This window comes from Carassius auratus, chromosome 13 (assembly GCF_003368295.1).
Source record: "Carassius auratus strain Wakin chromosome 13, ASM336829v1, whole genome shotgun sequence".
Taxonomy (NCBI): domain Eukaryota; kingdom Metazoa; phylum Chordata; class Actinopteri; order Cypriniformes; family Cyprinidae; genus Carassius; species Carassius auratus.
The window spans coordinates 2,021,860-2,044,272 of record NC_039255.1 but is presented as its reverse complement, the minus strand read 5'-3'; the positions used below and the strand labels follow the sequence as shown (position 1 = coordinate 2,044,272).

The following is a 22,413-nucleotide window of genomic DNA, read 5'->3' as shown; positions in this document are numbered from 1 at the left end:
TAGTTTCTTAATGATCAGCCACATACTCTATATATGTTACCTGAAAAAAAATATATTTAATCAAAATACATTATTTTGAATGGCTGTCAGTGGAAGAAGATTATTATTATTCTTTTTATACATCCATATTAATAAGTTATAACATCTATACCAGCAGGGACTAACTAACCCACTTTAACTAGCCAAACAACAAGCCTAATTATTATTATTTTTTTTAGTTCTTTGTGCTGGATCAGCCATCTTCATCATCAAGCTGTTTTGTGTGTGTGTATGTGTAAATAATTCATATTTTATATTTTAATAATATTAATCATTATATTTTTCTTAATGATTTCCTAGATTTTCTTAATTATTTGTAATATTTAAAATAAATTAAATGTTCATTTATTTGTGTATGTCCAAAATAGTGGTTTCCTTGTTCTTTCTCAAAAAATATGAATATTTAATAATTATAAACCAATGTAAATTATTTATTAATCTTAATTTGTATACATTTTTATATAATGTATTATATTTTAGATATGATATTACACACACACACACTATATATATATATATATCTATCTATCTCTGATGTAATTATTTTCTTTTCTTTTTTTCTTTAACTATTTTTTTCAGAGAAATCTGTCATCATTTACTCAGCCTAAGTTTCTTCACAGCCTTTGAGTTTCTTTATAAATAATAAAAATTAGATGTTAGACAGAAGTTTTTTTCCAGAGTTATTATTGTTAAGTGAAATGTTTATATTAATTAAATATAAAAAACTGAAACTTATTTTAATTTAGTGAGCTACAACTGAAACATTTCACATTTTGATTTAGTAATGTAAAATAACTAATGTAAAATAATGTAATTACACTAAAACAGTAAATGTAACAATATAACAATTAAACAATGTAAAACAATTAAAACTAATAAAATCTATATTGAAATATTCAAATAACATCTACTAAAACTTCAAAATAAAAACAGCTTGTATGTGCATCTTTCATTCATATATCATATCATTCAAACTGTTCATGAAAACTATAATAGTATCTGATTGATGCAATAAATAAGTAAATAAATAAATAACTGCTGGGTTTCAACATGGTCTTAGTTTGTCCTTTTGCTCTTCTCCTCCTCTCTGTGCATCTTTCTCAGCCCCCTCATGCTGTTTTACATGCTTTCTGTTCTTTATCTGTTGAAATTGGGTTATGGGGCAAAAAAAAAGCACTTAATTAGGTGGGTGAAGCTCACACGCTCCTGTCAGCATCCAAATCAAATAAGAGTTCACCTAACAATCAGGTTATCAAAGCTAATTTATGGGCCTTACTTGCTCCTTTCTTCTTCATTTCCCTTTGATGTTGCTCAAGATACAAGATTATCATTATTCCTTCAGGTGCCAAATTTGACAGAACAAATAGCTTTGTACATGGGCTGTGTGGGATCCATCCATCCATCATAAATGAGTGAGTACATGTATGCCCGTGAATCAGCACTGATCCTCCGAGAAACACTTCACACAGCAGTGAAGTCATACTTTCACTTCATTTATTATTCAGTGATGAGCTTCATCAGGATGCTTGGTTAGTTTTAGAAATGTGAATGAAAGTGGGATGGAGGTTACGGAGTGAAATAGACTGAGCATTTATAGAGGAATAGATGGATGAATGTCTAGAGGAAAGCATATATGTATGGAAGGATGGATGAATGGATGGATAAATGAATGGTTGTATGGATGATGGATGAATGATTGTATGGATGGATAGATGGATGTACAGATGAATGGTTGTTTATGTATGGATTAATTTATGAATGGATATACGGATGAATGTATGGATGGATGGATGGATGTACAGAAGAATGGATATACGGATGAATGGATGGATGGATGGATGTACAGAAGAATGGATATACGGATTAATGGATGGATGGATGGATGGATGGATGGATGTACAGAAGAATGGATATACGGATGAATGGATGGATGTTTGAATGGATGTATGGATGAATTGATTAATGGATGGATGGATGAATTGATGTATGAATGGATGGAAGGATGTACAGATAAATGGATGGGTGGGTGGATTGATGGAAGGATGAATGGATGTACAGATGGAGGGATGGATGGATGTACAGGTGGATGGATGGATGGATGGATGGATGGACAGATAAATGGATGTATGGATGGATGGATGGATGTACAGGTGGATGGATGGATGGACAGATAAATGGATGTATGGATGGATGGATGGATGTACAGGTGGATGGATGGATGTACAGATAAATGGATGTATGGATGGATGTATGGATGTACAGATGGATGGATGGATGGATGTACAGGTGGATGGATGGATGGATGGATGGATGGACAGATAAATGGATGTATGGATGGATGGATGGATGTACAGGTGGATGGATGGATGGACAGATAAATGGATGTATGGATGGATGGATGGATGTACAGGTGGATGGATGGATGGACAGATAAATGGATGGATGGATGGACAGATAAATGGATGGGTGGGTGGATTGATGGAAGGATGAATGGATGTAAGGATGTATGGATGTACAGATGAATGGATGGATGGATGGAAGGATGTACAGATGAATGGATGTGTGGGTGGATGGATGGAAGGATGGATGGATGTACAGATGAATGGATGGGTGGGTGGATGGATGGAAGGATGAATGGATGGATAGATGGATGGATGGATGTACAGATGAATGGATGGGTGGGTGGATGGATGGAAGGATGAATGGATGGAGGGATGGATGTACAGATGAATGGATGGGTGGGTGGATGGATGGAAGGATGAATGGATGGATGGATGTACAAATGAATGGATGGATGTACAAATGAATGGATGGATGGATGGATGGATGTACAGATGAATAGATGGGTGGGTGGATGGATGGAAGGATGAATGGACGGATGGATGTACAGATGAATGGATGGGTGGGTGGATGTATGGAAGGATGAAGGAATGTATGAATGGATGGATCTATTGATGGATATACAGGTGGATGAGTGGATAGACAGATATGAATATGAATGTGTGATGACGGAGGCGTGGAGATTATGTTTTATGTCAGAGCATCTCTGGTTGTTTCACGGTTCACATCTCCTCCACCTCTGGCTCTCTCTCTCTGGACTAAGTGTGACAGATTACACAATTGTTTTTACATTTGTAACCCCACTTGAGAAAAACACTTTATGTAAGGCCACAGATGGGCCACTCCAGGCCTGAATTCCTCCTCTGCTGAGGCAAGAAATCATATCAGTGTCAGCTCTCTTTACCCCGCTCTTCTCTCTCTCTGTTCGCTGTCACACTTTATTCTCTCCACCTAGAGCACCGTTTTTCTTCATCACTTTGAGATTGTTTCATCCCCACATTTCTTTCTAATGCTTCTCTTCAGCATCATGCATTTTCTCTTTCTATTTAGTATCAGCTTCAGACACTCGCTGACCATCTGATGTACTGTATATTTCCCTCAGAAGTGGAAACCCCGGTCATGATATCAGACTGTAATACAATTATGAAGACAAGCAGCACAGGTTTAAATCAGGAACAATGGTTTAGGTTGATATTATGATCATCAATTTTAGTAACCAGTCACAAGATCTGCTTATAACTCTGTGACAAAGTCATTATAATTATTTTCAGTGTAAATTTGAAGGAAATTGGGCTGTAAAAAATATTAATCAAAGTTGTAAATAAAAAAAACATTCTACTTCAAATTTTCACATAAACTATGTTAGTTGTGATGGACGTTTTATAATTGTAAAGATGAATTTTTCAGGTTGAATAAAGCTTGCAGGGAAAAAAACTGTTCTTGTGTCTGGCTGTTCTGGTGGTCAGTGCTCTGTAGCGCTGGACAGAAGGCAACAGTTGGGAGAGAGCGAGGGCTGGGTGTGAGGGGTCCAAGGGGATCTTTTTTTTTAGCACTTTTCCTCACTCTGGAGATGTAAAGACCTTAGAGACTGGGCAGAGGGGGCACCAATGATCCTCTCAGCTGTCCTGAATCTCCGCTGTAGACTCTTGATGTCTGTTTGGTAGCTGAACAAAACCAGACAGTTCTGAACACAGTTTCTCCTGAAGTCCACGATCATCTCCACTGTTTTGAGCGTGTTAAGCGCTAGGTTGCTGAGACTGCACCAGACAGCCAGCTGCTCAACCTCCTGTCTGTAAGCAGATTCGTCTCCGTCCTTAATGAGACTGATGACTGCAGTGTCATCTGCGAACTTCAGGAGCTTGACAGAGGGGTCCTTAGAAGTGCAATCATTCGCGTAGAGAGAGAAGAGCAGTGGGGAGAGAACAGAGCCCTGGGGGGCGCCAGTGCTGATGATGATAGTCATGGATGTGAGTTTGCCCACACTAGCTGCTTCCTGTCTGTCAGGAAGCTTGTGATCCATTGGCCGACAGAAAGCTGTGTGAGTTTGAGTCCATACTGAGAATAAAAACGACTTTTCAGAGAATAAAAAGCTTTATTTGGTGTGTTTTGTTTTGGATAGGCAGCTTTATTCAAAGTATTGCTGGTGTTCGTATTGTGACTGTGATATTCCATTTTTAATTGCTTTCAGGAAGGCAATAAGAAACCGTGTTGCTTCCCTACTCTAATTGCTTGTTTGTCGCTGATTGCTTCCCAGCTTTAAAGAACAAACCAAAGGCAAAATTTTGAAGTGATTATTCTGCACGAGCGTTCATTAACCATTCTCACCTTAGAAAAACAAGTGCACTAAATAACTAACAGCAGCTGCTGATCTAGTGCAAACAGAAACTGCAGAAACTGTGAATGTGATGTGACAAACTCAGTCTCTATGTATGTGTTTTACAGCCTTTTCGCTCATGAAACATGAAGCAGCAGCAGTTTAATGCTCTCTAGTGGAGTTTGCAGCACTCTAGTGATTAAAGCTGTGTGTCATTTTTATTGATGCAATATCACATGCAATAAAATGACATGCAACAAGCCTGATATAACAGAGCAAAAGGACTCGGCCATTGGCTAAATAAAGCATGCAAGCTGCAAACAATTGACTTAAGTGACCCAGGTCTCACAGCAACATAAAACAATCAGTTTGTTTAAATCATGTTAGTGCTTCATCATTATGCCGTCTGTGCAGCACACATAAACATTCTATCTTTTGTTTCAAAATTTGGAAAGTGTAAGATTTTTTTCGAAACGTATATAAAAAAAAGTATCATCTGCTCAAGGCTGCATTTATTTGATTAAAAATACAGTAAAAATAGTGTAATATTATTGTAATCTAAAACAGCTGTTTTCTGTGTGAATCTGTGTTAAAGTGTGATGTATTTCTGTGATGCTCCGCTGTATTTTCAGCATCATTCCTCCAGTCTTCAGTGTCACATGATCTTCAGAAATCAGAATAATATGATGATTTACTGCTCGAGAAACATTTCTGATTATTATCAGTGTTGAACACAGTTGTGCTGCTCAATATTTCTGTGGAAACTGTGATGCATTTTATTTTTCTGGATTCACAGATGAATAGAAAGAACAGAACATTTCGAAAGAACAGCATTTATTGGAAATATTAATATTTTTTGACATTATAAATATCTTCACCTGAGTCCTTGATGAATAAAAGTAAAAAATAAATAAATACAAATCTTAATGACATAATTTTTTTAAACGGTAGTGCTTGCATCAATTTTATGCAATGTTGCATTCTGAAATGTCTAAAAAGCTATAGTTTTGTCTTTCAGATGTTAGAGCAACAGTTTGAGGACAGTCTTATAGAGCACATTATTTTAAGTTGTTGACATTATTGCAGCTACTTGCATGTTTGACCATTTCTTAAGCTGATAACAGTATAATCATCTCCCTGTCACATTATTATTGTCTGATGCTGTGACTGTGGCTCTTCTGTCTCACATCTCCTCTTACAGTCGCTCGGGGAACTGAACGTCTCCGGTCGTAATGCTAATCATGCAGATATGCTAAGTTTTAGGCAGATATGATCAAGTATTCTTTTGAAACTTGAGAGGGGCCAAGACCTTTCAGACAACATATAGAATAGATAATGAAGTCTGAAGAGAGAAGGAAAGTTCATCAAGACTCACTTTGACAAAGGCTTGTGTGAAAGCAGAAGAAGTCTGAAGGTTATTTGGGTCTAATAGTTTGAGCACATTTTAAAGAGACGCTTGAAACTTTAAAAGGTTATTTGTTTCTTACTTAATACTTTTATTCAATGTGGCAGTAAAGACATTTATAATGTTAGAAGACTTCTATTTCTAATAAATCAGAATCAGAATCAGAATCAGAATGAGCTTTATTGCCAGGTATGTTTACACATACGAGGAATTTGTTTTCGTGACAGAAGCTCCGCAGTACAACAGAATGACAGCGACAGAACATAAAACACATAATAAAAGAATAAAAAATACAAATAAGTAGATAGTGAATAACAATATACAAATGACAATTGTAGGCAAGTATATTACAAAATGAAGTTATGTATGTACATATATATTGTGTGCAAAATTTAAGTGTATACTAAGTATGTGTGTTAGATAAATAAAGTGTGTGTGTATATAAATATAAAGTGTAGTGTGTCCGCCGTTATTATAAGCTGTTCATAAGATGGATTGCCTGAGGGAAGAAACCGGTCCTGTGTCTGGTCGTTCTAGTGCTCAGTGCTCTGTAGCGTCGACCAGATGGCAACAGTTCAAAGAGGGAGTGTGCTGGATGTGAGGGGTCCAGAGTGATTTTGACAGCCCTTTTTCTCACTCTGGATAAGTACAGTTCTTGAATAGAAGGGAGAGTTGAACCGATGATTCGCTCAGCAGTCCGGACTACCCTCTGTAGTCTTCTGAGGTCAGATTTAGAAGCTGAGCTGAACCAGACAGTTACTGAAGTACAGAGGATGGATTCAATGATGGTGGAGTAGAACTGTTTCAGCAGCTCCTGTGGCAGGTTTAACTTCCTCAGCTGGCGGAGAAAGTACAACCTCTGCTGGGCCTTTTTCACAATGGAGTCAATGTGAATGTCCCACTTCAGGTCCTGAGAGATAGTGGTGCCCAGGAACCTGAATGACTCCACTGCAGTCACAGGGCTGTTCATGATGGTGAGTGGGGGGAGAGCAGGGGGGTTTCTCCTGAAGTCCACGATCATCTCCACTGTTTTGAGGGTGTTAAGCTCCAGGTTGTTGAGACTGCACCAGACAGCCAGCTCTTTTACCTCCTGTCTGTAAGCAGACTCGTCACCGTCCTGGATGAGGCCGATGAGTGTGGTGTCATCTGCAAACTTCAGGAGCTTGACAGAGGGGTCCTTAGACGTGCAATCATTAGTGTACAGGGAGAAGAGCAGTGGGGAGAGAACGCAGCCCTGGGGAGCTCCGGTGCTGATTGTACAGGTGCTGGATGTGTATTTTCCCAGCTTCACTAGCTGCTGGCTGTCTGTCAGGAAGCTGTTGATCCACTGACAGATGGAGGTGGGCACGGAGAGCTGATTTAGTTTGGGCAGGAGGAGGTTTGGGATGATCGTGTTGAAGGCCGAGCTGAAGTCCACAAACAGGATCCTCACATAAGTCCCCGGTCTGTCTAGGTGTTGCAGAACATAATGCAGTCCAATGTTTACTGCATCGTCCACAGACCTGTTTGCTCTGTAGGCAAACTGAAGAGGATCCAGCAAGGGCCCAGTGATGTCCTTCAGGTGGCCCAGCACCAGTTTTTCAAATGACTTCATGACTACAGACGTTAGAGCCACAGGCCTGTAGTCATTTAGACCTGTAATTTTGGGTTTCTTAGGGATGGGGATGATGGTGGAGCGTTTGAGGCATGAAGGGACTTCACACAGATCCAGTGATCTGTTGAAGATCTGTGTGAAGATGGGGGCCAGCTGGTCAGCACAGGATTTCAGACAGGCTGGTGTAACACAATCTGGGCCTGGTGCTTTTTTCCTTTTCTGCTTCCGGAAGACCTGGCGCACCGCATCCTCGCTGATCTGAATTGCAGGTGTGGGGGAGAGGGGGGATGCAGGAGGTGAGAATGGTGAGAGTGCTTGATTGGAGAGGTGTTCAGGATGGGTTGCAGGAGTTGTGAAGGGTGTGAATGTTTTTGTGGGGAGGCGTTCAGGGCAGGGGATGGGTGTTCTTTCAAACCTGCAGTAAAACTCGTTCAGATCGTCTGCCAGTCGTTGATTCTCTACGGTGCTGGGGGGTGGTGTCTTGTAATTGGTGATCTTCTTTAGACTTTTCCACACTGATGCGGAGTCGTTGGAAGTGAACTGAGTCCTTATTTTTTCAGAATAATTCCTCTTTGCCACTTTGATCTCTTTTTCCAGTGTGTATTTAGCCTGTTTATACAAGACATTGTCCCCCTTCCTGTAAGCATCTTCTTTGGCCTGACGGAGCTGTCTGAGTTTTGCAGTGAACCACGGTTTGTCATTATTGTAAATTAGTTGAGTCTTTGTAGGAATACACATATCCTCACAGAAACTGATATATGATGTTACGGTCTCTGTGAGTTCATCCAGATCGGTGGCAGCAGCTTCAAAAACACTCCAATCAGTGAGGTCAAAACAAGATTGTAAATCCTGCTCTGCTTCATTAGTCCATCTTTTTACAGTCCTTGATACAGGTTTAGCTGATTTTAGTTTCTGCCTGTAGGACGGTATAAGATGAACCAGAAGGTGATCAGAACGTCCCAAAGCTGCTCGTGGAACAGAGTGAAATGCATCCTTTATTGTGGTGTAACAGTGATCCAATATATTACTGTCTCTTGTGGGACAAGTAACATGCTGTCTGTATTTTGGCAGTTCACGGGACAGATTGGCTTTATTAAAGTCCCCGAGAATGATTAAAACAGAGTCCGGGTGTTGTTGTTCTGTCCCTGTGATCTGATCAGCGAGTTTCTGTAAAGCTGAGCTCACATGCGCTTGAGGATGGATGTAAACACTGACCAGAATGAACGAGTGAAACTCCCGCGGAGAATAGAACGGCTTGCAGTTAATGAAGAGTGTTTCGAGATTTGAGCAGCACGTCTTCTTTAACACAGTTACATCTGTACACCACCGTTCATTGATGTAAAAGCATGTCCCGCCACCACGCGATTTCCCCGTTGATTCTGTGTCACGATCCGCTCTAAACAGCTGAAAGCCCGGCAGATGGAGCGCGCTGTCCGGTATGGTGTCATTCAGCCAGGTTTCCGTGAAACACAGAGCAGCAGAGTGTGTGAAATCCTTATTAGTCCGAGAAAGCAGAAGGAGTTCGTCCGTTTTGTTGGGTAGAGAGCGGAGATTTGCCAGATGGATGCTAGGCAACGGCGTTCGAAATCCGCGCTTCCTGAGTCTGACGAGCGCTCCCGCTCGCTTCCCCCGTCTGCGCGTCCTGAAGCGCTTGATCAGCGCCGCCGCTCCTCCGATAACAACGTTCAGTAAAACGTCTGAATAATTGAAATCCGGTAAAAAATCCTGTGGTGTGTTCTGCCGAATGTTCAGCAGTTCTTCCCTGGTGAAACTGATGGCAGGAATATAACTAAAGACAGGACAAACTAACAAAAACACAAAAACATATGCGGAGCTCGTCACGGAGACAGCCATCCTGTATCGGCGCCAGACGCAAGTATTTTATAAGTGCTGTTCTTTTGAATTTTCTGTTCATCTGTGAATCCTGAAAAATAAAATGCATCACAATTTTCACAAAATATTGAGCAGCACAACTGTGTGCATCATTGATAATAATCAGAAATGTTTCTCGAGCAGTAAATCATCATATTATTCTGATTTCTGAAGATCATGTGACACTGAAGACTGGAGGAATGATGGTGAAAATACAGCGGAGCATCACAGAAATAAATTACACTTTAACACAGATTCACTCAGAAAACAGATGATTGAAATTGTAAAAAAAAATGCACTATTTTACTGTATTTTTGATCAAATAAATGCTGACCACTGAATGCTTTATGGGAATCTAAAAGTAACTAATAATGACCATTTACTCTCATGACATCATCATTTAATATTCAAAGTTCTTAAAGTTTTCTGATTCCAGTTTTTAGACAGAAACTCCTAACTCTGGTAATCCCAACATGACGTATAGCATAAATCTCTTGAGTTATGAAGGAGCAAAATCTGATAAATGAAATATTCCTGTAGGCCTTCAGGAAGAGATGTGTGAGGGGAAAAGATTAAAGATGAAACAAACAGCAAGAGAAAGAAACGCTGTGATGGTGAAATATTAAGAAAAGAGACTTTTATGCCGCAGGCCGGTGATAGAGCGACAAACAGCCCTTATTAGTGTGTGTGTGTGTGTGTGTGTGAGAGAGAGAGAAAGTGAGTGTGTGTGTGTGTGAGTGTGAGAAAGTGTGTGTGTGTGTGTGTGTGTGTGTGTGTGTGTGAGAGAGAAAGTGTGTGAGTGTGAGAGAGAGCATGAGTGTGAGAAAGTGTGTGTGTGTGTGTGAGTGTGAGAAAGTGTGTGTGTGTGTGTGTGAGAGAGAGAGAGTTTGTGTGTGAGAGAGAGAGAGAGAGAGAGAGAGAGTTTGTGTGTGAGAGAGAGAGAGAGAGAGAGTTTGTGTGTGTGTGTGTGAGAGCATGAGTGTGAGAAAGTGTGTGTGTGTGTGTGTGTGAGAGAGAGAGAGAGAGAGTTTGTGTGTGTGTGTGTGAGAGAGCATGAGTGTGAGAAAGTGTGTGTGTGTGTGTGTGAGAGAGAGAGAGAGAGAGAGAGTTTGTGTGTGTGTTTTGTAGTTTTTATTAATAGTATACGTGTGTAGCAGATCAAAACAGTTAATCAAACACATTTTGGTTTTAGGTTTTGTGACAACTTTTTGATGAAAGCTTTTTGTCCACTTCAAATGTTGACTATATATATATATATATATATATACATTTACTATAATAATACAGATTGCTATATCAAGTCATGCAATATTGATAATTAAATATGGTGCCTTTAGACACATTCACTGAGACAGACACTGATTTAACTTCAAATAAATCTGGGTATAGATCGACAGGACAGGATCTTTTTTTAAGTGCACTGTCCCTTTAAGTAGTTCTGAATCTGATCATGAAAACAATGCTTTCTGTGAGCAGTCTGTGTGGTGTCTGTTCATTAACTTCTCAGTTTGCTCACAGCTGATCTCAGACCAGTGTGAACGCGCTCGATTACTCTCGTTTATCCTCACAGTGTCCTCGCAGACGTCTTGGACGCGTTCCCTCTCATCTTCTTGTTTTTCTCCAGGATGGCTGCAGTGAAATACTGTTGCTTAAATTCATGCATATTTTAACCGAATGCCTCTGTGTTAGTTCTCCACATTTGAAAAAGAAGCTGCATGCAAACGAACACACATACTGCATAAATTCAGCAAGAAATCTTGTTCTTACAGAGAAAATGCTGTGACGTTAAAATATTCAGAGTGGATGAGGTGCATATTTGCGTATGCTGCTGTTTATGGTGTAGGTTTAGGAATATTCGTATGTGCATTTACACACAGATAATCTACTAGTTTCTCCTCCTCTTCTCTTTCCTGACCCACTTATTAAAGCATCACTGTAACACTCAAACCAGTCTCTAATTCACATTTAAAGAGACAGTGCTGTTTTACATAAGATCCAGATCACAGGCTCATCTGCGGCTGCCTGCTCAACCAAAGTCTTTAAGATGCTGTGTGAAGTTAAAAGTATAGTTTTGCTGTGAAAAAATCCATGTATATGAATATGCATCAGTGTTTTTATTGAAAGCAGGCTCTCAGTTACAGCATGAAGGTCCTGTTCGGTGCTTCTCTGTCTGATCTGAGGTGAGACCGATCTAAGAAATCATAGATGAGAGATGACAGAGAACATAACACAGCTTTTGTCACACTCCTCTACATCAGTGTCTCCCAACGTGTTTTTTTTTTTTTTTTTTTTTTTTGCCATGGCACAGTTTTGAGTATAAAATCACACGGTACACCGGAACAAACACACAAAGCTTTAAATGGCATATTTAAACTGGATATTATATTAAAAGTACTGTTCATTATTTATTTTTTTATTTTTTTATTTTTTTTTTTGTGAAACTTGAGCTTAAGACAGGTAAGAAAACAGTATCATAAATATTATATATGAAATATATTAAAGGAGCCCGTTGGTGTCCATTGAAATGGAGAAAAATCCTGGAATTTTTTCAACATTGATAATCATCAGAAATTTTTCATATTATTCTGATTTCTGAAGATCATGTGACACTGAAGACTGGAGGAATGATGCTGGAAATACAGCAGCGCATCACTTGAATATATTACATTTTAACAGATATTCACACAGAAAACAGCTGGTTGAAATAGTAATAATATTTCAAATTTTTTAGAGATTTGTAAGTATTTTTGATCAAATAAATGCAGCCTTGGTGACAAGCAGAGACTTCTTTCAAAAACTATGAGACTTTTGAATGATATATAGTGTATAAGTTAAAGGAACGTTCCATTTTAGAATTTTGAAAACATTATAGAAATGTTACTTTTAAATGATCTCTGAACATAAAAAATCGCTAGATGAAGTAAAATGTATTTCAGTTTATTATTTTTTATATCTTTTTGTTTGTTTTTATGAACAGTGAAGCTCAATGAAATAAATTTTTGAAATAGAAAATATATTTAAGTACAACCTTTGTATATATATTTCAAATTGTATTTCAGGGTCAAGAAAATAATTTTCATCTTTAGATTTAGTCTAAATGAATCCTAAAGACTTAATAATTTATAAATATGTTTTAAAATTTAAAAATATATATATATGTTAAAATATTGAAAAATTATTTTATTTTTATTTTTATATATTGTAAAAAACAAGTTACAGTGTAAAGTATGTTTCCTTGCTGAATGTTATTCAAATGTGTTATATGTGAATGTATTTTCTTGAATTTTAATATACAAATGTCAAAATATGTTTTTAAATGCCTAAATAAATTCATATTTAGAATTGTAAAATGTATTTTTAAAAATATACAGAAAAAATTATAATAGTAGAATATTTATTTACGTAAATGTATTTCGAAACTCTCTCTATATGTATATATAACTTTTATTTATTTATTTATTTATTTATTTTTGTGCTGTATGAGTTATTAAAAGCCATAACTTTGAATTAACATTCTATTAACGAATGTTTGTTCATTAAAAAAAAAAATCTCAAAATTCTCAGTTTTATTCATTGTAATGACATTTTTTTAAGTTTCACATTGGGTACATATATTAAATAGTCCATATTATATTAATAGTTTAATAAGGTTTCTTATTATCTTTTTTTTTATTGTTTTAAGCTAATTTTAATCTTAATTAAATTTTTTAAATAATCATCTTTTGTATTCGGCAGAAGAAAGAATCTCATACAGCATAAGAACAACTTGAGGGAGACTGAAAAATAATAAAAATAATAAAAAAGGAAGACATTTTTATTTTTGGGAGAACTGTCCCTTTAAGAAGTGCACATCGCTTCATTTTTATATTTCCATTTTATATAAGTGTGCTAATATTGCCAACGCATTAAACACAAAACAAGTATTGACAAGAAAAACACAAACAATATAACGGTTACAAATAATAAAATATAAAAACAGGTGATAATTCATGAACAAAAATTATATTAAAATATAAATGGTATTTTATTATATTAATAAAGTGGAGCTTAAAATCAGCATATACATATATAATTTTTTTTTTTTTGTGGATATATCTAAATACATTTCATTTTCTTTGGAGGATTGAATTGAGCGCTCTGGTTTTTATGCCAGCTTGAATGAGGCCACAAACATCTCCAGAGGGATGATGAGTAAGTGTCTTTAAAATGCCAGATTTTAGGATTCAGCTCTGTGTTTGTAGATAAAGGTCTCTCCTCTTGAAGATAGAAGTCAAAAACAGTAGCAAATACCAGAAATGGACTCCTATCTTTTCATTTTTAGGAACATAAAAGACAGATAGACACATAAAAACAATAGTAGCACAAACAAGGTTATTATAGTTAAAGGAAAAAAAATACTTAAAATTAATTTCACTATATTTTTTAAATATTAAATGAACATATTATTACATTTTAATTATTAAGATATTATTAAAACATTATTTTATAATAAAAAAATAAAATAAAAACTTGATACAATAAAATAAATACAATAAAATTAATATATATATATATATATATATATATATATAGTACATTTTAAAATCAACTAAAGTGCTTTCTATTGAAACACAATTCCAACAGCTTGAATAACAAAATCCAAAAGAAATCAGTAAAACAATGTACAATCAACTAAATTATGAAAAACTAAAATATGTCTCAAAGGTAAACTAACACTGAGCCTAATGAGAGAAGATTATCAGTGGAAAGTGCTGAATTAGAGATGAATGTTTGCTCTGACGTATGGTGCATCTGTGCCTTGGGAAAATAAAATGTGAAAAAGATAGATAAACTGAATTTTATTATGAAAAAAAAAATCAATCAGAGAAAATCAATGTGCACTGAGATGCTGTCTGTATTTCAAATCAGAACATTTATGAACATTTCAATAATCTAAAGAAGTTTTTATGAAATGGAAAGTTTCCATAGATGTTTAAGTTCATTCAATGGAACAATTAATGCCAACTAACCTTTATTTTTAAGATTGTATAAGAGAATTGATTTCTAACAACAACTCACAAACCATTGAAGACAGACCTGAGCATTATTTCAACCTATTTTAAAATAATAATGTTTAACAGCAGAATTCCCAGTGAAAACTACATTACCCATAATTCTGCAGTGAAATCTCCACCAATCAGAGAATTGAAACAAGCAAACTGTGCCAAAAGTAACTCTTTAGCTCCGCCCACTTGTATGAATCACTGCAAATTATATAAGAGTCAGAGTCTTATGTTTTACTGTATATGCGTATTTTGTAATACATGTGATATATATACAATTTCGTTGAATAAATATCTTCTAATCTTGTAGCAATGTAGCACTGCATCAGTGTCTCATCAGTGGATGCTCTGCAGTGAATGGGTGCCGTCAGAATGAGAGTCTGATAAAAACATCACAATAATCCACAGCACTCCAGTCCATCAGTGAACATCTGGAGAAGACAAAACCTGAAACACATCCAGCATTAAGATGATTTTAACTCAAACACATAGAGTCTATAATCCATAATAACACTTCCTCCAGTGAAAAAGTGTTCTGGTCTGAATCAGGAGAGAAATCTGCACAGATCAAGCAGCGTTTAAACAGATCTAAACTTTAATGTTTTGTCTTGATGGACTGGAGTGCTGTGGATTATTGTGATGTTTTTATCAGACTCTCATTCTGACGGCACCCATTCACATCCATTGATGAGACACTGATGCAATGCTGCATTTCTACAAACCTGATGAAGACACACACTCCTCCTGATCTCGTAGCGTGAGCACATTTTAATCAATTTATATTTTGGCTTGAGTTATTATTTTAAACACGAAACATGCTTTTTAATATATGCTTTTTAAGCTTTTTATGACACATTACTCAGATTTTGAGATTATCTGCATTGTGCGTGTCACATTTGCTACCATGATATTATATTTTACATATCGGCATTACATCATCAGCAAAATGATGTAAGGAAAAGGTATGATGTTGTATTCGTCATAAACTCTTGTCACAGCAGATGCAGATGGCAGATGTAGGCTAGACGCTTCGTTTTCTGCCTTTCCCTCCGAAAATGTCCTCTTAGCAGCATCTGAGCAGAGATCTCAAGTGTCTTTGATGTTTAATGCATAGGGATGCCCTGTGTCTGTCTGGATTAGTGCGTGGGACCGGATCAGATGTGATGTATTTATCATTCTAGTCATTCTAGTGCAAACTGAGGCTGAAGATGCATTGAATACAGCACAGGGACCACCAGCTTTAATATTGCTTGAAACCCCCATTTATGGATCCAATTTACTAGTCTAATTCAAAATAGACATGCATATTATTCTATTTTACAGTAGCATAAATACACTCATAGATTTTAGAAATGCGAATAGCTTAACATCAGTGTAGGAACGGATTATCTGCTGGAACAGGTGTGAGAAGAAACTCTAACTAAAACACTGAAAAGATCTCATTTCGTGCTCGTCCGCGGCTGTGCTTGTGTTTAGATTATAATTTCCAGAGCTTCTGTTAAGTGTTATATACATAATGACACAATTAATGTCACTTAATTAACAGTAAAACAGCAAACACTTCATTTTCTGGACAGGCTAGGGAGAATAGACCCTAATTCATCTACGAATAACGTCAAACATACTGCTTAAATTAAACATGCCTGAAGACTCGTGGAGAAAATGAAGACGTTATCAGAAACCTCAAAGGAAGCACAGAGTGAGTTTCAATTCCGGCCTGAATCTCATTTCATCAATTAAGGGTATACAGTTTGATTAATGATAGCATGAGTGTGGAAGAGAGAGAGAGAGAGAGAGAGAGAGAGAGAGAGAGACCTTACAGCTTCATGAGTTTGACATTTACTGAAGTCAAATGCTAAATATCTGTAGAGCATCCAAAGTTTTCTTCCATATTGCATGAAGGACGCATTTTAAGAAAACTAAATCTGAAGAACGTGCATCATCATCGAGCAGAATTTCCAATGCATTTTGTAAAAACTTTTATCCAAAGTGGCTTACATTGAATTCAAGGTATAAGCAAGTCATCATTTCATGCATTCCCTGGGAATCGAACCCATAACCTTGGTGTTGCAAGCTTCATGATCTCATTTTGAGATTTACATAAAAAATGTGATAAAGTAAATAATTATTTTAAAATGTGCAGTGTCACAGACGGGATCAATCTCTTCTCGACCGCTGGAATTAAAAAAACGTGCACTGCACTCGCGAGACAACGCTCGTGAATATGCTCGCGCAAATGCAAACAAATTGTTTACTTTGTAAAATTAATGAAAATAATGATTTTATTACTTCTTTTTGTTTATGTTTGGAGTTCAAAACTAAAAACATCCAACTTTTCAAAATGCCGCAAGCGCACCACGGGTCATGAGACAAGAACCAACCAATCAGCTTCATCCTTTCCCGTGACATCATTGAAGCTCAGCCAATATGAAGGAACAGCTGATCATAGCTGTATATAGATAGGCATTTTTAACTAATTTAGTAGCTAGTTCTAATTACGTTTTCCACGCGTGTTTAGGTGTGATATGTGAACTCTTATTTTTTGTTTTAATGATGTGCCTTTTAACAGTATCAAGTATATTAAAAAACAAATCTTGCCTATAAAGTGCACACATCTAGGCTAATGTAAAGTTACATGATGATGTCATACTAGTGCGCGTGTGCATTTTGAGTGCGTTCCTTCACTGCATTATTCAGTGTATTCAAATGCATTTATGAATGCATGAGAATGATCACAAAATTCAAGATATGGGGGTTAGAAAATTTATATATTTATATCATTTTATGTAGTTAATCAATATCACACAAAGAGTGCCATTTCAGTTTTTCTCCAAAAATCAGCATGATTAAAATGTGATATTAAGTTACAAACAATAATTTAATAACAAATACAAAATGTTGCAGAATAATGTAATATATGAATTAATAATAGCCTGAAGAACCTTTGTGCCAAAAGGGTTCTTCCTTCTCATTATAGAACCTTTTTGGAGTTGAGTAAAGAACCCTATGGTTCTATATAGAACCCCAATGAACCCTTTTTTCTAAGAGTGTGTTGTCACCAACGTTCTTTTTTGAGACCCCAGGAGCCCAAATTCAGACCCAGAACAATAAAACCCACAGAAGAGTTGGGAGTTCAAAGGAGGAATCTTTATATTACCAAACTGCAGGGAGAGGAAGAGTAGATATAAGTCATGATCTGCAAGATTAACCACAATCTGATGTGATCCGACCACCTCAGAGAAAACCAGTGTTGAGCTGCTGCAAGAGCTTCTGAAGCACAGCAGCTGTGGCCAAAGAGTTCTCCTGTGTTCTGATTGGTGGATGATGATGATGAGTGGATCAAGACTAGAGCAATCAAATAGTGAGAGTGATCTGCTCACCTGGTTATGTTCGTGGATGTTTCGACGTGGAAAGCAGTTCGGAATGGAAATATTAAGATTTTATTTGTTAACAACATACTTTCGTACCTTAATTTCAGTAAATGTTTTGAAATTAGAGTACTAAGTGTTCGGAAAGGGTTTGCGAATCATTTGAGTCAGTTCGAGAGTTCGGACAGGGTTCGCGAATCATTTGAGTCTTTTCGGGGTTCGCGAATCATTTGCGTCAGTTTGGGGTCGCGAATCATTTGAGTCAGTTCGGGAGTTCCGAGCGGGATCGCGAATCATTTGAATCAGTTCGAGAGTTCAGAGAGGGTTCGCGAATCATTTGAGTCTTTTTGGGCTTCGCGAATCATTTAAATCAGTTTGGGGATCGCAAATTATTTTAGTCAGTTCGGGAGGTCGGAGCGGGATCGCGAATCATTTGAATCAGTTCGAGAATTCGTAGAGGGTTCGCGAATCATTGGAGTCAGTTCGGGAGTTCGTAGCGTGAATCATTTGAGTCAGTTCGGGATTTTGGAGCGGGATCGCGAATCATTTGGTTCAGTTTGGGGATCGCGAATCATTTGAGTCAGTTCGGGGTTCGAGAATCATAGCTGTATATGGATTGGCAGCTAGTTCTAATTACATTTTCCAAGCATGTTTAGGTATGATATGTGAACTCGTATTTTTTGTTTTAATGATGTGCCTTTTAACAGTATCAATTATATTCAAAAACAAATCTTGCCTAAAAAGTGCACGCATCTAGGCTAATGTAAAGTTACATGATGATGTCATACTAGTGCACGTGCATTTTGAGTGCGTTCTTTCACTGCATTATTCGGTGTATTCAAATGCATTTATGAATGCAAGTGAATGATCACAAAATTCAAGATATGGGGGTTAGAAGATGTATATATATCATTTTATGTGGTTAATCAATATCACACAAAGAGTGCCATTTCAGTTTTTCTCCAAAAATCAGCATGATTAAAATGTGATATTATGTTACTACAAACAATAATTTAATTACAAATACAAAATGTTGCAGAATAATGTAATATATGAATGAATAATAGCCTGAAGAACCTTTGTGCCAAAAGGGTTCTTTCTTCTCATTATAGAACCTTTTTAGCATAAAAGGTTCTTTGTAGTTGAGTAAGGAACCCTATGGTTCTATATAGAACCCCAATGATCCCTTTTTTCTAAGAGTGTATCTTAACACAAAGATATGATAAAGAGTTTTGGTACGTTATATTTAATATTTCTAATATTAATATATGAATTCACAATTATTCAGTTGTGTTGGGTGTTGTAATAGAACGAGTAAACATGTTGATGGCAATAGTGGAATAATTAAACACATTTAAACATATACTGTAAAGCCAATTGCAGTTGTTAGTGAAGGTTGTGCACTAAAATGTTGCAATGATAAAATACTGCACTAAATTAAAAGTAAAAAAAAAATTGGTAGCTAGCCACACACTGAATCCAATAGAGACGAAAAAGTCTAGAAAAACAATAAATAACTAAATTTAAAAAAGGATTTATTTTTACTTACTTGGAGTGCAACAAAATTGTCTTGTCACTAAATTAAAAGTTAAAATGTTACAAATGTGTGTGTGTGTGTGTGTGTGTGTGTGTGTGTGTGTGTGTGTATATATATATATATATATATATATATATATATATATATATATATATATATGTGTGTAACCTATGTTACAATAATGTAACAATTTTGAAATACGTTGTATATATATTTTTGTCTCTCATCTCAGTATTCCTGTGTTATACAGTGTTGTATAAGGGATTTTATGTATAAAATAACTATAGAATGTGATCAAACAGAGATATATAAAACTTTGATGATTTTATATATATATATATATATATATATATATATATATATATATATATATATATATACACCTTTTATTTTATTTATTTATTTTTCTCAAAGTCCACTATTGACACGTCATTTGGATATTTTGATGTTTGGGTAAAAAGTGGGATTAAACGGGTTAACTAGTCACCGTTGATGGTAAGCACGGCTGTCAATCACGAACACCGAATGAACGGAGCTCTCGTGAAGCGTCAGAAGCGAGCACGAGCGCAGAGCTCCAACCGCGCGCCCGTCAACCGGAGGCAAATCCTGCTCGGAACTACTTTTCTTCGGATGTTGAGTGAAGATCATTGTCTCCGTGGACTCGGTCGGTCAGCTCTTCCCGATATTCCTGAGAAATGCCCGGGTTTACACGGTGCCACAGGTAAGAGAACGGGATCTCGAGCTCTCCGCTGAACTCGACGGTACAGTGTTACGCAGTTACTCTAACCTGAAACACGAGCACGTTTTAAATAAGAAGTTGCAAACGAAATGTTCCCAAGTTAAGATTCGAAAGAAGCTTTGTGGAATATTGTTCTGGTTTAATCCTGTTTTGATGTATTGTAGTCATGAGAGCAGTTTCATCCACGGAGAGCGCAGTTCTTAGTGAGTTATCTATTGCAAACATGTGTCCATATGTTGTTGCATATTGTTATATCATTTAAATATGCACGTGCGTCACATGCCTTATGTTCTCTATAGATATTAAGAAGCAGAAAGAAACGCGTTAGAGATTAATGTATTTCCATTGCTTTTGGCACAGATTGTTTTTCTTCCAGAATTGCTGAGGAGCAGGTCACATCATCTTGTAATTGATCAGATCACATAGTTTGTATAAGTTTGTGTTATGGCCAGAGATAAGATTTGATATAGTGTTATAGTCGTGCATGTGCTGAAGTTTCTCTCACAGCTTGTAGGACTGGGGATGAACAGGATCAATTTAAATAACATTTTAAAGAATGGATTTACTAGTTCTGGGAAAAGTAGAGTGGAAAACATCATATAGAGATGTTTAATAATATATGCGTAGATAGAGAGAGACTGAATCAGGGCAGTGGTGTGTAGAGTATACACTTATATATTTAGTGTTGTTTTGCTCATACTTCAGTGTGACAATTAAAGGAATAGTTCAGCAAGAAATAAAAAATTTGCTGGAAATGTGCACACCCTCAGTTCATCCGAGATTAGGATAAATGTGTTTCTTCATCAGATTTGTAGAAATGTAGCATTGCATCAGTTGCTCTGCAGTGAATGGGTGCCGTCAGAATGAGAGCAGATAAAAACATCACAATAATCCACAGCACTCCAGACTTGATTGAAGAACAGTATCTCTGGACGGCGCTCTACACGGCCGTCTCTATATGTCTCCACAGGTAGAAGATAAATCTAGCTCTTTCTCCAGTTTTAGCTGTGTGGGTCTTTTTTGGCTTCTCTGCCTTGACCTTCGGGTTCTTTGCAGACAAATCGTGCAGAAAGTGTGACAGCTGATCCATTATTTCTCCCGAAGCCCACACTTGAATGAGAGATCCTTTGGGATTTTGCACTGTCATAAGATCATATGTTTATGGATTATGGAGGTAGTCTGATTTACCATAATTCTGTAAAGATGTCAATTGAGGAATGATTTCAACCACAGGTTGAAAACCACTGAATCTATAAAACTAAAACGTGGTGAAAATGTGCTCACCCTCAGTTCATCCCAGATCAGGATGAGTTTGTGTCTTCATCAGGTTTGTAGAAATGTAGCACTGCATCAGTGTCTCATCAATGGATGCTCTGCAGTGAATGGGTGCCGTCAGAATGAGAGTCAAACACCTGATTTAAAACATCAAAACATTTCGACTGCTGTACAAGTCTCTATTATGCAAGGGTTTATGTTGCCAGATAACAAAATCCCCCGATCAGAGCTTTGCTGTTAAACGGATACGTTACTCAGCCCGGCTTCTTGCTTCCTGCAATCTGGCAACCATTCACACACACTTTCTCTGTGATCTGAAATCACAGACAGACAGTTCTGTACGAGTCAGCTGGACTTCAGCGATCTCTGTCTGAGGTGTTCTGCTTGAATGAAAGTGTCTTTCAGCAGCAGTCTGTGTTTTGTCATGGATCTCGATGGTATTGTTTACGATTGTAATGTTACTTGCACAACCTTTGTGCATCAAGTCTTTTTTTTTTTGCCATTGTTTTAAAAGAGAAACATTAATGCAATTTGGAATTATTGGAATTTTTGTTAGGAATTTGTTATAATATTTGAGAGTAGGTTTTTGTTTTTGTAACATAGACGAGTGTATATCTGAAGTCTTTGTTTATTTAACCTCTAATTGATGTCTTGTTATAAATCTGGTCAAATAAACCATTCTATTGATTTGTGCTTATTGGTGAAATATTTTTAAAATGTTTTTATTTGATTTTCAGTTGTGATTTCATTTATTATTATTATTATTATTATTTTACATTTTTACTTCTGTTTCCAGTTGAATTATATAATTAAGGAAATCATCTTAATATATATATATATATATATATATATATATATATATATATATATATATATATATATATATAT

General features: G+C 36.5%; 1 protein-coding gene across 3 annotated transcripts in view; it reads left to right on the top strand.

Annotated features, from left to right (window-relative positions):
- The window catches only part of LOC113112315 (gamma-aminobutyric acid receptor subunit pi-like), a 45,098-nt gene that overhangs the window by 3,939 nt on the left and 18,746 nt on the right, over window positions 1–22,413 (top strand). The window contains exon 1 of one of the 3 annotated variants that reach the window (XM_026277763.1): window positions 20,045–20,232. The exons of the other annotated variants lie outside the window; for them this stretch is intronic. The gene's annotated coding sequence lies outside the window, so the exon portion shown is untranslated. Of the gene's footprint in view, window positions 1–20,044; window positions 20,233–22,413 lie in introns of those variants that run through there. 3 annotated transcript variants of the gene reach the window in all.